This window comes from Tinamus guttatus, unplaced genomic scaffold (genome assembly GCF_059628265.1).
Source record: "Tinamus guttatus ecotype Peru unplaced genomic scaffold, ASM5962826v1 Tinamus_guttatus_pri_ptg000351l, whole genome shotgun sequence".
NCBI classification, from domain to species: Eukaryota; Metazoa; Chordata; class Aves; order Tinamiformes; family Tinamidae; genus Tinamus; species Tinamus guttatus.
The window spans coordinates 676,657-690,300 of NW_028288885.1; positions in this window are offsets into that span (position 1 = coordinate 676,657).

Genomic DNA, 13,644 nt, shown 5'->3' on the forward strand with positions numbered 1-13,644 from the left:
TTGCCTTTTTTCCATTGTATCCATTGTCACTGCACTCTGCTGCATTCCCTGATTTCACTGAATTGATGAAAAAATCGCTAATGAAGGCAACATTGTGTGTGTTAATGGACAAATATTGCGTTATCTAGGACACTTACAGACTTCTTGATTCATATGCACTTTGTGGAGAACCAAGAAAGGGGATAAAAGAGCAGGTCTCTTAGGTTGAATGGCTTTGATTTGTAAGCCGCAGGAACCTGTGTTTCATTCCAAAACAGGCTTGTGGGAAAATCGATACAGCAGTGAGATCACTATGTTCTTCTAGGCCATTTCCTTCTTCATGTATACTTAAATACACGCGGAATAATCCATCTAATAAAGTGAGGCCCGCTACATGAAGATGGGCATATGTTCAACTGAAGGAGGAAAAAATATGTTCTTGTATCACCAGCTTTTCCTGTCTGAACAAGTGGGGAATAGCTTTGTGGCTGATTTGCTGGAAGGAGAGAGGACCTGGGAGAATGGATAAGCATATGTCAAACAGACATACTCGTATCCTGAATTTGCCTCAGCAGAAGTCAGGACAGTTTTGTTTTGTTTTGTGGTTTCAAATTATAAGAACAAACCTTAACATCTTTGATTGTAGGCTTTCAAGCAGACAAGTTACACTGCCCAAATGTGTCAGTAGTGCTGGGTTACACACATCTCCATGTCTGAGGTCCCTGAATATGTTCTGTTTGCACTTTCTGTGCTCTGACTTCGCAGCAGCAAAACATGCCTAGTTCTGTCCTTACTGTATGAGCATTTCTGCTCCAGAGCAATGCAAACCCAGCAACCTCAGGAAAAAAAAAAAAAAAGTCCCTCTAATTAGATTTTCCCACCATATCCACTTGATTTCGGGGCTCTTGCTGAAAATGGCACTGCCTCCAGGTAATACAGAAGGGCTTCCTCAGTCTCTTACAAGTGCCCACTGTGTGGGCTTTCCACCCAGCTTTACTGTAATGCTTTATAAAATACAATCTGGTCTGACAAAAACCACCTGCCAGTAAACAACAATACTGTTTTCTGATGAAAACTTGAATGACTGGATTATGTGGAGGATCAGATTTTCAACAAAAGTAATTCCTGTATGTAGCAATTTGTGTCTAACTCTAGTTGTGCTATAGTGAAACTGTAGATGAAATACACATAAATGATTTCACAATTAGGTTTTATAGTTTTGTGACTGACAGGATGTGTACTACTTTTGACACAGTGGTGCACATACCATTTTTCATTGTTAATCTGAAAATAAATCTTACTTAGTAGGAATGTCTCAAATTAAAACAAGTTCTTTGATTCTTATTTTCCCCTCTCAGAGTGCCTCAGAATGTATTCAGAATTGCAGAAGTGACTCACAGATCTGCCATTGCAAGCTAAAACCAGAATTAAGAAAAACAGGAAGACTTTCTGTCTAGTTTGCCTCACAGTGACTTTTACTAGCCTTCTTTTACCTACCAATGCTCTTCTTGAGCTGAAGGTAAATTATATAAAGCTATGCCAGTAAAAAGAGTGGAGAAATCTTCAAATACAGAAGGATAAATGTTTCATCAACACTGCCTTTATTAATAACTTTTTGATAATGCCATTGCATCAGAGAGAACTCCTTGCTTGTACTTAATGATTTGTGTATATACAAGTGTTTAAAACACATTCTTCACTCACTTTGGACTTTATTAGGCGGTTAGGGAAATAAACCAGTTCTGATTTTAATTGTTCTTTGCTTATGAAAAATAACAGGGATAGCTATTTGACTTGACATTAAGTGGTTGTTAAATGTATTCTTTAATTATAAATGAGAGTATGAAAACAATCCAAACTGACTTTGTTCAGTCTGTATATGAATGAGTTTATTTTGCATCTGCTGTTTATACATGGAATTGTTTTAACAAAAAAACCTTTAAACAAAACTTTAAAAAAGTATCTGAAAATATTTTGAAGAGCTTAATGCAGGGAATAAGTTTAGGCAAATGCCTACATATGGCTAACTGTACCAAAACTCACCACATTTTGAGAGCATCCCACATAGGAAAAGGATTAGATAGATATATACTTTAAAACTGTATTGTACATGAATATGTGCATTTGAGTTTATGTGGGTGCATGTGGGTTTATATGTGCATGTGCATATGGGTTTAGAGATAAATTTCCATTTGAAACTTCACCTCTGGCTTTTTTCTCAATTTTGGGTACTTAATTGCAGTCTTCTTAATTAGATATTTCTGCTTTTTTTGAATGGAATGACTATCTGTGATGATCAAACATCTGCCTGAGAAACGTGCAGTATCTACCCCATACCTGCTTGTGGGTTGCTTTAGAGGAAGAAGACCCAGTCTTTGAGTCTGGAATCACTAGCTGCTACTCACGGCACTTTTTACTTTCTCATGAATAGACCTGATATATTCCTTCCAGCAGAGGGCAGCGGGATGGTACATGTGCATACATAAATCTGCATTTTAATGCAAATTTAGAATGAAAATTTCACTATTCATTTTTAAAAAGCTGAAATGAAGTAGTCTGATAAACTAGATATCGTTTACATTGCCCTTCCAGTTTATTTTTTATTTGGCTTTATTCTGAGCAGAGAGAAGACCTCTTGGTATACCATTGTGATGAAACAGCCAGATTCTTCAGTAGAAAACATTGTAGTTCTTAACTATTAACAAAATATGAATTTGTGACACAGCAATAATGTGTCTGAATGCCTTCATCACAAAAGGCACCATTTTTGTGTGCTGAAGTACAAAGTGTTTCTTTTAGACTTTTTTTTTTTTAATTTGAGGAAAAATATGTTAGCGTTATGTTAGTATACTTTGTTAAAAGAATAAAATTGATTAAGATTTTGGCCATAATATTGGTTTTAATGCCATATTCTGCACAGAGATAGAGACATATAGGAACCATTTCTCTAAATACTTATTATGTAATATGATGTTACATTTCAGATTTCTGCCCTCTGAAGAGATTCAAATGTTCCCAAAATTGTAAGACCCTCTGACAGGTTACAAATAATATGCCTTGAGAATGCTTGTGATTTAGTAACTCTCCTGAGTAAGACTCAAAGCCATGACTTTTAGCTCTTTTTGCCTTGCATTTTTTGTGCAGCATATCAATTCTGAGATTTTGATGCTCGACATCTGATGCTTAGCAGCTCTGCTAGTCTATTTCTGAAGTTAGAGGCAAATGCTAAATGACTGTACTTCTTAACTCTCATGTAGGCTGAGCTTCTGTTCTTCGAGGGCTTCCTCTAGAAGCCTGTTAAGTGAAACTGCACCTTCTTATAACTGCCTTCATTTATAGAAAATGAACATCACGTTTCATTGCAAATGAGAACAGCATCTGAGTAAAACAATGCCACAACCATTAGCAATATTTGACAGAAATGTACGTGAGGAAAAGAAATAGAAAAGTTGATTCAATTTTCATTTTCTGGTCTCTTCTGGCTTTGCTGTCCATTTAATACATCTGAAATTTACTTGCACTCTTTTTATTGACTATTTAATCTCTATGGCTTGTGCAGTAATATCTTCTAGATAATACAGTCATCCCGAAAAAAAGCTGAAGGTGGAAGAGAGGTAGCAATATGTAAAGTAAAAAAGATGTGTTAATATGACACTGTATTGTCTGTTCCATAAGTCAGTATTTGGGCACAACAACTGTTTTTCACCTGCTCATCTTTGCTCATTAATCCTTAACCAGCTGAACCAGTTACTGCTTTAGGGGACAGACAGTGTTGGTCTATTCCAGAATAGAGCAACTCTGAAGACTACTTTTTAGATACAGCATGATATAATTTCCATTAGAGCTAATCATTATGAAAGTATTTTTTATAATTTTGTGTGGTTGTCATTTAGAACTTTTTAAGCAGAAAAAAAAAAGTTTTTTTGTCATATTTTATGACCTCTTTGTGTTTCCTTTGCACTTGTATGAAGGATGTGTGCGACAATGAAGAATCAGGGCCAGGAGAAATACATTAATTAAGCTGTAGATGTGAATGTAAAATACTTGCTGTGTATAAAACTCATGAAATATATTTGAGAATTGAGATACTACCAGTAAGCAAAGAATCAAATTTCCAGTTCCAGATATTTACTTTATATAAACATCCTGGCTGCAAATTAACCACAAAAATGTTGGATGAATTCATGTTCTTCGTCTAAATCTACAATGAATATCTAGCCAAAAGAAGTATGTTGTTCTTTATCGGTACATCTCAAAACTCTTGGTGAATTCTCTTTTTGTTTTATTTTGCTTGCCTTGTATTTTCAGCCGTCCATAAACATCAACCTTTGAAATACAGTACTTACTACTAAGGTAGTTCTGGAGCAGTAAATTGAACCTCCTATTAAGTAAATAAATCTGCTCTTAACTTCCAGCATTATAAATAACAGCAGGAATGTCAGGGCAACCTTGGGGACGAGCCAAGTCTTAGCACAGCTGCTATGACCTTGGATGTCAGCATCTTAGACTTTATCACTATTTGTGTGTAACATGAAATTTGCTACCACTTCCTTGGTTTCTACATTAATTCAATTTCTTTTAGCTACATATTAAGAAAACGCGAAGCAGAGAATTTCCCAGCTGTATAGGGGTCACTGAGGGGTCTGCATAGGATGTCCCTGACAGATAACTTGTAGATGAGCATTACAAAGTAAACACTGTAGCTATACTGAAAGCTTTTGCAAGCTGGAGCCACTGTGTGAGCTGCAAGAGTTTATCTTGCCCGACCGCTCACGTAAGAGCTAGAGACAGAAAAGTCGTTTAGCTTCTAGGCAAAGCAGTGAATAGTGACAGTTTTATAGGATCTAATCCTCTTCCCACTGCAGTTCCATACTCCAATTAGGTGTTCTTTAATGAATGTCTGATTTAAAACACGTGATTACAACGTGTTGCGAGAACAACAGCCCTGCCTGTGTACTTCAAGACAGACATCTGCTGAGCTTCCTTTAATTCGTCTAAGTTTTACAGACCTCAGTAAAAGTGTAATTTCTTTAGCTACTGCATAAAACCATCTCAGGCTGAATGTAACTTTTCCCCTACCGTTCGTAGAGGTTTTCTGAACACCTTTTATTGAGTATGTGTTCAACTTTGTTGCCTTGGAACTTCCTCAAACACTGGACTGGAAGCACCAAGGTGTTTCTCTCAGTGTTACCAAGACAAATATCAGTGGTTGGTTCAGTTATTGCAAAAAGCAGAAGTTATGCTACTTTAAATACGCAGCTAAAGTGTATTATCTTGAGATTTTTCTGAATCAAGGCAGTAAACTTTTTAAGGCAAGTTCTTTAGCAATATTTTGAAACCCGGGCATAAGAGCTAAAACTTCATTCTTCCCTTGATTTTTATCACTGTTGGTATAATTTTAGTCACACTTGGTATTGAATATGTTATTTTTTTACCTGGTCTGTCCATTTTATGGATTACAACATAGTCACTTACTGTGAATAAATATACAGCTGTTGCATTAGGACTAGAAATATCAAATCTATCAAATTATTCTGCTTCAGCCTCAACAATCAACAATCAAATTATTCTGCTTCAGTAACAATATGACTACAACGTGACATGTAGAGAAGTTGAAGAAGCTATCCAGAAAATGCTTTGCCTTTCATGCGAAAACTTTTTTTTTTCTTGTGAAGAGGACAAGTTTTTCTTCAGTTACTTCATGTAGTAGTATCTGCTTCATACACTGCGTTTCATTAAAGGATGGGAAAACACTCAAACTCTCTTTAATAAATTAATTTTTTAGCTCAGAGGGGAACTAGAAGAATTTTAATATATGTGTCCTATGCACAATAAATAGTGAGAAGTGTATGCCTTCAGCTGTGTGAAAAGAAAAAAAGTGGAAAAACTTGAAAATTTCAGGAGGAAGAATATATCTAATAGTATTCATCTCTGTGTGGGCAACCAGTAAGAAATTTATTTTCTGTGAATATTCGTGCTGGTAGAACTTAAATGCACAAATGTTTGCATAAAAATTGCCCTGAGAAGCAAATACTTCTACAGGATGTCATAGCGTCTTGATTCCCTTCAAAATCATGTGTGCAAGTTTCCCTCGTGTACAAGACAATAATACATGCAAAAAACTCCAAGAATTTGAACACATAACTAACATGCTACTCTGGGATTAGGACGCAACTTGGTCACACCTTGCACTGAGAGATCAGAACTTCTCAGTTGTGCAGCAGAGGATACCAACCTACTCATTTCTCATTTCTGCTTTGGCTTCTGACTAGCTGTGATAGCCCATGACCCGTAAAGCACATTTCCAAAATTCTGTCAATAAATCTGGCTTTCAAAAGCAGTACAAAGACTTCACAGTCTCCAACAAGACATATGGCAATGCAGAAAGCACACTACTTTGCACTATAAGTGGTAGTTAAGAATAAAGCAGGGTAATCTCCTTTCAGAACGTAAAAAATAGCATTATATGTAAATTTAGACATACTTGTCTAATTGTACTCTGTGCAAGACCGTAAAAAATCAAAGTCAACCTTTACATCCCTATCTCTTGATCTTACTTGTGCTGATGCCAGCCAGCCAATTATTCTCTCCTTCTGTTTCATTTTGTTCTTATACATTTTTTGATATTACCAAAAAACTTTCTGCTGCTCTTCACTAGAAAGAAAATATTTTACAGTAGAGCCACCCTTTAGAAAACAAAAGACAATGGCAAGGAAAGAAGAAAGGACAAACAATCCAGCAGCGTGTTACTTTGCAACATGCCCTCTCTGGGAAATGGGTAGAAGAGCTTCAGCCACGTTGTACTGTGGTGATAGCATAAGCAGGCAGAGAAGTTAGGTGCTCTTGTGTCCACCAGCAGGCTGCTATATTTGCACGGTGGCTGTGAACCCCAGAACTTCAATCCTGGCTGCTTTGGCTGCACACGCCGAGAGGATGGTGCTACAGTGGTGCTATTTCAGTCCATGCAGAGCAATTGGACATTGAAAACATTCTTCAGTGCACTCTGGCCTAATAAACAAATTGTACCATAAACCAGGCCTACCTACCTTATTTGTAAAATGCAGGAAAAAGAATCGAAAAATGAGTTGATGTTTGTTCAGCACTTTGAAATCATAAATCAATATATACTGGAAATATATTGGAATATGCTACCTACAGCTGCATTCAATAGAGAGCAGCATTGGACAGGAAAAAAAGACCTCTCTCTTTGGATCTTAAATGCTGCCCTCTGCAGAACCTGGCAATGGGGGTGATTCCTTGGTATTTTTGAGAACAAATGTAATGAAAGGGGGGATTGTTCACCCTCTTCTGTGGGCAAAGTAAGCAAAACCTAACCGAAACAAGGCAGAGGTATAAGTAATGATAAGCTGGGTCACTTTGACGTCCATGGAGATGATTATTCAGTTTGCAATCTGGTGACACGTGTTTCCTGGGCACTCCAAGGTTGTCTCCGGGCAAACTGAGCAGTATTTTCAGGCAAACCTTTAAAAACAGAAAGTATCTCTTTATGGGGGTTCTTTCTTAGGGTTTCTTCTGCTGTTAGCTGAATCTTTAGAGGCTAGGGCTAAGGACCCTTAAGTGAGATTTATTTCCCTTACACTGGTCTACCAAAAAAAAAAAAAAAAAAGAAAAAGAAAAATTAAAACAGCCAAAATATTCCCTGAGGTAGATTACAGCTGCTTTCAGGACTTCCAGGTTCAGTGGTTTCTTTGAGGCTTTGTAGAGGTACAGCATTTCTGAGCTCTGTTCTGCCCGTTCTCTGTTTCTAGTAATCTCATTTCCCTCCACTTCAGAATGCCAAATCTTCACAGGGCTGCTTTGGAAACAGTATTACTATACATAGGGCTGCAGATGAGCTGGAAGCTTTTTGCCAAGGGAAACTACACAATAGAAACGTACATCTCTTTTATGATCCCTCTGCTTTAGCCTAACTGGCTAAAGCCTAATAGGCTGCAGAGAAGTGTACATTCCTTGCCTTTACTATTTGCCAGCACTGTTTAACCATTTATATAGATGTAAAAAAAAATTCTGTTGAACAACTGAGAAATATATCTGTATTTTTAAAATGTAGACACAAGAAGCCATGATTATGTTTCAGTTTCCAGGGTTAACTTGCCTTTTTGTTTTCTAGTTACAACATAAGCACAAAGCCCCAGTTTGAGGAGCTAACCCTGACCATATAGTGAGTCTAGAGCATGCACTGGTTGATGTGATTTTGTAATTATAATGCTAAATGCATAAATGTTGTCATTGTTTTCCTTTTTGACTTGCAATATAGTATGTAGTTTGAGGGAGGGGTAACCAAGATGAAAATCCATATACATGGCGATCCTGTGCGGTTCACCACACCTCACCCATAATACATGGATGACTTTTTTGATACTGTGATTATCCACAGCAGAGAAAGAGTGAGAGAGTGTTTTTCTTGTGATGAATATTACACTTTTTACTTCCAAGAGCTCCTTATGAGTTCACTGGGCACCACTCTCTTTATAGCACATTCTATCTGTATCTTCTACACCATGTGCCCTACACCAAGGGGACACCAGCAATCTTCCCAGAGGAAAAAAAAAAAAAAATGGAAGGAATAAAAGGAGTTTGGTTATGCGGGAACAGCTGCTTGTTTTCAGCAGCGTCACTGGAGAGGTTTTTGCCTCCTCCTTGCCCGCCTCTCCCCACACGCTCATCCCGCTGTGTGCAGGCTGGGTGTTTACAGTTCAGCACTATGGAGGAGGAGGAAATATTTTGCCTATTGTGCGGTGACGTCAATGGCTGAGCTCCCAGTCACTTGAGGGACGCTGGTGCCTAGCAAATGTCAGCGCGCCGCTGCTACTGCGTGTGCCGTGCGGCCTGCTCGCCCCCTTTTAAGGTCTCTCCTCCAAGACAGAGCCGCCTGGGCTACGAGGCGCTGCGGAGGGCAAGGAGCAGTAACCATGGAAAGCTGCTCTGCTTCTCCTCGCACGGGAAAGCGCTGTGTGCTGGGTTTTATTATGCCATTTGTATAGCATATTTATTCACAGTAAATGCTAATTTTTGTATTAAAACTGTCTTTTATCCTGCACCACATTTCATCTCTCGCACGCTATCTTCCTCTGTATAAAATCAAGGGTCTAAAAATAACACAGAAGACACTGAGAATTTTATAATTAATCAGAGTGAATAGCTAATGGCATACTATATTAAATGTTCTTCTGCAACTCTGTAGCCATATATTTTGTTATGGGGTGTTGATAACTGAGGTTTGCTTTTTTGTTGTTGTTGTTTTTTAAAGCCCAATGTTGGTTTTATTAATGCATGTTTTGTGCGAGAAAGTATAGCTACAGTTAATGGTCCTCGAGGGGCTGCATTTGAGGAGCATGCGGATTTGAAATTATTTTTGAAAAACTTTGACAAACCCGTATTTGTGGTTGAAAAATGCAAATCTACAGCTTTTGAGTATGTCCACATACACTGCCTACAAGGATCATAGAGAGTCATTAAAGAGACCAAAATTAACATGACTTCTTGTGCTTAGAAATAACTCGTAGATCATATGATTTGATATGGGCTTAAGTATATACTCTGTACTTTTAAGATTGCTCATATATGAATAATTCACCGACCAGTAGACGAGGGCCTTATCTAACCGTGTGCACACATTAAAACCTGTGAGAATTTGCTGGGAAGGGACTGAAGGCAGAAAGCCAACTTGTTTAACAGCATATATACCAGAAATGTCAAAATAGTGGAAAAGTTATTCAAAAGTAAGGAACAACACTAAAGTACAGATTTCCCATGATTTGGTTTCCTTGGGCATGTGACAAATCTTTAGTTGTATGATGACATAATTCCCTTTATTTTCTCTTCCAGAAAGGTAGTGGTTCATTTCTCCTCCATACTGCTGAGATCTCAGCAAAAAGAATATTAAAAGGATAGGTGGGCAACTCTTTTCCTTGCTCTTAGTTCTATAGCGTCTGTTCACCCAACAGACTGCAGAAATTCAGGAACAGTCTGAGCTGCTTTCAATATGCTCAAAGCTGACAGAATTTTTAGAAAATTAAGCCAATGATCTCTATCAATTCTGTTTTAAACATACATGGACTGCAGCTTTTCAGGGTTTTATAACTTATCCAATTAAAGCAACTGAAATTGTCAATTCTCAATGGAATTGTTGTAAGAGTTTTTAAATATTTGAAGACTATTTGGTTTCCTACCTGTTTTTATTACTTTAAAAATCAGCCTAGAGGTGACACTCAGCATGGAAAATTTCAATCTGATAAAGTTGGTCAGATTGTAATCAAGTAAGTGTTAAAATGCCGTAGTTAAAGTGCCGTACTGTATTACTGAAGTTAACGTTCAGGGGGCTGAGATATGAGCGCAGATGATTGATAAGGGAAGAGGAAGAGAGTAAGAGAAGAGAGTTTCGGCTGATGTGAATCAGGATGGAATATAAGGAAGTTTTTTTTTCTTCCTCTGTTGGTTCGAATAATAATCATGGAATGGTAGTTTACAGAATAATTAAGAATAACTATTTGGACATGCTTAATTTTCAGTTTCTGGACATGAAAATATTGCTCACGGCATCATTCCTAGAAAAAAATTCTCCTGGGGTATTTATTATTTGGGTATGGAACTTAAGCGTATTTTTATTCAGCTCTGTCATCTTTTGTTTGTACAATAGCTTTGTGATCAAGAAAGAGAAAAATATGAGTTTTTGGTTTATTTTATGCCCAAATTCTTATAAAATAACTAAATAACTATATTGTTTTCTTTTTCCAAACATTATTCTTTCCTATAAGATGTACAACTTCAGCTGGGCATAGTAGATTGTGTGAGTTTGCTTATATGTATGGATTTGTAGGAGAAAATATTCAGTGGAAAATTTTATATATGTGTGTGTGTTTTATTTGTTCTCTTGGATAATCAGGTTCATCACCTATTTGTCATTCTTGGATCTCATGTATCTTGGTTTTCCTACATTTTGATATATTGTGTTTTTTTAAGTGGCACACAATAGAATATGACTGGACAACCCCAGAACACAGAAAATGGGGTGTCAGGCCCCCCAGACTGGAGTCTTCCTTCAGGAGGAGGATCATCAAGGATCAAATACATTTTTTTTTCCTGATTACTGTACCGGGTGTGGTCAAGATGATAAATATCTGGCAAGATTTCCAAGTATTCTGGGAAATCTGTTTCAAATCAGTGTTGAATATTGGCTTCATCATCTGAATGCACAGCTAGAAAAAATTGTTGTAGCTTTAGGTCTTTTATTCCAATCATTCTGTAATCTTGCAAAATGAAAGCAACTTTTGAAGGTACATTTGTCACCATCTATGACTCTTTCAGGGAGAAAACTACTGAATTCAATGTGTAGATTATTCCTGATAAAAAATGTTTGGTACATTTTCTGCAAAGTATCACCAATTTATTTGTGAATGTTTCACCTGTTTTATACTGAAAGCAACAACCTGTAAAATTCTGCTTTATCTGTTAGCTTCAGAGCACCCTGGCACTTCACTTAAAACTTTATTTATAACACTAACTTAAACCAGATCATCGTTGTATAGACCAAAGACTCACTTTTACTTTTTCTATATAGTCATTCTGCTTCATGAACAGTTCTTAGTTTTGGACATAAATGAGAAAATAAGATGCTTCCCGAACTTGAATTGGAACAGAATTACCATTGACACAGAACCCAGTAATTGTTTCCTAACTTCTCATAAAGTTTTCAGGAACAGCTCGGCATCTAATGAGAAGAAACTTAATATTAAATATTATGAAGCATGATACAAATCTTGAAATATATTTTTTTCTTCCCTCATAAGGTTTTGCATAGACAAACATATATATATAAATAAATCAAATTAATGTAAAACATATCGTATCAAGTTAAAATACCGCTGTGACAGATGTGCTTCTAATTATTTCCTTTTACAGGCAGGGACAATAAGTCTCAGGAGACCAAAGCTCCAAACTATGTTTTGCATTTAGAAATCTCTTTATAAACGACGTGCACAAAGACACATCCAAAATTATTAGTATAAATAGGAAACAGGTGTACGTTGAAATACTCTTCTCTTATCCTTGATCCGCTCTCCCCAGCTAGCCTGTAAACAGATATCTTTCTGCCTTCCACCTTCTAAAGGAGTTTCTAAATCAGGATTATATTTCCTTCAAAGTTTGTTTTGTTTTGTTTTTCTTAACAGCATCAAATAGCTCTTTGCCAGATCTGAAATATAACAGGGAGGAGACCTGTCATCAGCCATGGGAAACCAACAAATTATAACTAGACAAGAGATAAAGTGAGTACTTTCTTCACATAATAGACAAGTTCTTGGCAGAGCTAGTTTTTCAAATAGACAATATAGAAAGAAGAATGTGTCATGAATTCTCTTCTTATGATAACACTGTCCTCTGTATACCAGGTATATGGGGTATTGGAAGCAAAATCTATTGAAAGACTTTGAAAAAGAAATGTGTTATATCACTTGCTACCTCAGTGGGGTTCAGGAGTGTAGAAACAATGTGTGATAGAGATAGAAATAAAGATGGAGTTTAATTCCTACCCTTCTCTCCTACTTTCATCCCTTCTTTTCTCCCTTCCTTGCTTCCTCCCTGTTTTCTTTCCTTCCTTCTTTCCTCCCCATCTTCCATCCTTTCTCTTCTTCCTCCTCCCTTTCCCTTTGCAGGACACCTGTCCTGCACTGTTCCTCTGTGTACTATGGTTTCTTAAAAATGCTTTGTAGAGCTTACTCATATTAGAATTATTAGAAGTATTGCAGCTAAAATAAGTTTCATCTGATCTCCTAAATCAAAATGCTGTAGTGACCAGTAAAGGAGTTACCTGTAATTACAATAGGAGTCATGTGCTGTATCACTCTGTTTTCAACTGTTTTTCTCTTACACATTTATTGTGTGCAGTTGAATTACCTTTCTTTTTTTCACTCCTTCACAAGAACAGCTAAGATTCACATGTCACAAACAATCAGATCAGATCAAAGAAGCAGGATTTTTGCTGTATGAAAGCTCTTTTCCCTGAGAAGTGGATGGGATAATTTTTTATGCTTAAACAGCGCTTTTAATTCCTTTCGTGCACATATGACTCGCTGTTGCAACTTGATAGCCTAACATGGGAATTGGCACAGGAATAATTTATTCTGTTCTATTTAACAAGTAGATCTTATCTTCCAATTCAGGGATAGTTAGGCATGATACTGAAGATTATTTATTCCCAAAATAACAGGTTCATATCTTCTTTCTACCAAAATGTTACTTAACACGAATTTTTAAGCAGTTTTGCTGTGTGGGAATTATGTATAAATTGTCAGGCTATAACAGAGGATTAGCATGGCCATCACACTGTGTAAAAAGATTGCTGGACTATGTCGATGTGAACAGTGCTTCAGTCCTTCTACTTCTTAAATTGCCACATAATCAATATTCTGCCAGTACTCTCTTTCTTTTCTAGCAGTCTTTTAAGGCAGCACTATGTGCTCAGCTAAGATGTCTGCAGCTTCCCTTTGGTAACTTTACCAGGTGCATCAGGATGATTTTCTCTGGATAATTGAACTCTTATGTTGCCATATCTACTTGTGATAACTTTGCAAATGGCAAAATTTTTCTGGATCTTAACTACTTGTGATTAGAGAAAGGAAAAGAGTGAGGCAGGGGAAAGACCAG